Consider the following 2346-nt stretch of genomic DNA (forward strand, 5'->3'; position numbering starts at 1 on the left):
AGCAGAGAAGAAAGCGGAGGGAAACATCAGACAGGGTAACTTATGACAAAACTATAATAATTTGTGAATTATGAAGGGTTAATGAGGGAGGGGGAGAGGGGAGGGAGGGGGAAAATGAGCAACTGATATCAGGGGCTAGAGTGGGAGGCAAATGTTTTGAGAATGATGAGGGCAACAAATGTGCATATGTGCTTGACACAATAGATGTATGTATGGATTGTGATAATAATTGTACAAGCCCCCAATAAAATATTTATTTTAAAAAAATCAAGAATTTTAGCCATCAGTATGGATTATAACTCAATGTAAGGAAGAACAAAATCCTCACAATTATAAATGGAGAAAACCCAAAGTTATCCAGGATTTTATCTAGCTTGAATTCACAATCAATGTTCATAGAAGCAGCAGCCAATAGAACAAAAGATATGTTGCATCAGATACATCTGCTGCACAAGACCTCTTCAGTATTGAAGGGCAAGCATGTTACTTTGAGGTGTGTTTGACCCAAATCATGGTACTCTCCATTGCATTTTATGCACGTGAAAGTTGGCCATTGAATAAGGGAGACCAAAGAAGGATCCATGCATTTGAATTGGGTGCTGGAGAAGACTATTGAAGGTACCATGTGCTGCTAGAAGGACAAACTGATCTATGTTGGAAGAAGGACAGTTGGACTGCTCCTCTGAGACAAGGCTGACTAGACTGTGAATCCACATATTGTGGAGAGAGACCAGTCTCTTTATGCTTTTTGATAAAGTGGAGGGCCTGGGAAAAGAGGAAGGCCTTCAAGGAGATGGACGGACACAGGGGCTGCATCCATGGGCTCAGCCATAGATAGGAACAATGGTAAGGCTGGCACGGGACCAGGCCGTGTCTCACTCTGTAGCACAGGGTTGCTACGGGTCCAAGCTGACTCAATGGCACTGAACATCATCATCACTAATAACAGCAGCAGCAGCAACTTCCTTATTAAATATGATTACATAAAAGTAAAAAGTAACATAATTCCTTCTTATCATCACCCTTTTGGTCCTTTTATCTTATGTTCTTCTTCCCCATCCCTGGAAAAAACCTGTTGCTTTTCCAGTTACCTTTAGACCCCTCAAACGCATCATTACATAATTCTAAATCATCATTTAATCAAAGCTTTTATCCCCCCACCCCCTACCCTATTGTCTATAAGCAGTCACAGTGGGACAAGGAGCTTCGGGCTTTTGATCTATTTCACAGAATTGCTGTTTGGCTCCTTCTCCCTTTAACTCAACCATCAGAGGGATCTGGCTCTTCCAGAACCAGAGGGTATTAGAAAGGGAGAAATAAGGGTGGAAAGTTTAACCTGTTTTATATAATTTTAAGTTTAATAGGTAACTGTAGCAGTCTGGGTGCAGTGAAGAGACAAAATCGACAAAGTAGGTTGACAGAGTGTATTATTAAACATTGTGAAGCAAAGTGACAGATATAAGGAAACCCTACAGCACCCTTGAGCGGAGGGAGAAGAAGGAAGGCCGTATTTGGAAGGAGCTCAGCACCTCTGCTAGGAGAAGGAGTACTTAAACCCAGTCGGTACCAGTGAGATTCTGATTCGGCTAGACTGACACTGGCAAAGAGTTAGGGCCTAGCCGCAAGCACCCTTCTGGAGTACAGGCAGGGACACAGGTTGTTAGCAACCATGGACAGCGGGAGTAGCAGGGTCTGTGAAAACAAAAGTCCAGGGGCTGGTGCGGGTGGGCGACCTTCAGATCACACAATGGCTATTGTTTTTACGTGGAGAACTGTGGAAGGGTTCCAGCCAGCCCCTTACATCTACTCCTGCCTTCTTTCTGCCCCCGCCTCCCCTCCAGGACCCTGTACTGAGAAAGGCAGCTTATCGTCATGCTGATTTTAAAGGAGACATTTCTCATTGTTCACCACAGAATTTACGGTGACGAGTGCATTTGGACCTAGCAGACAATAGATAACTCTTTCCCGGACCTGGAGAGGTGGAGGACTGCACACACTGGGTTGTGTTTTTTCTCATGACTCTGTGTGTGCTCTTCAGAGGCTCCCACAAGCTCTCTTGCCCCTTCATGATGACTGTTTATGACTCCTGTTCAGCCCTCCAGCTTTCAGCAGTTCACTCTCTGGTTTGTTACTTCTTTCCCAGCTTCAGTGGGGAAACCGAATTCTGACTGGCTCCACCCATGGCAAAGCATTTCCACTGTCAGGGACAACGTGGAACCTCTTAATCATTCAGACACGCCAACATCATAATACTTTATAAATGATCAAGGGTTCGTGAGGGAGCCAGGGTGGGGATTGAGGGGAAAAATGAGGAGCTGACACCAAGGGCTCAAGTAGAAAGCAAAT

Source organism: Echinops telfairi, unplaced genomic scaffold (genome assembly GCF_000313985.2).
Source record: "Echinops telfairi isolate 266 unplaced genomic scaffold, ASM31398v2 ScPeMD7_1713;HRSCAF=2227, whole genome shotgun sequence".
Taxonomy (NCBI): domain Eukaryota; kingdom Metazoa; phylum Chordata; class Mammalia; order Afrosoricida; family Tenrecidae; genus Echinops; species Echinops telfairi.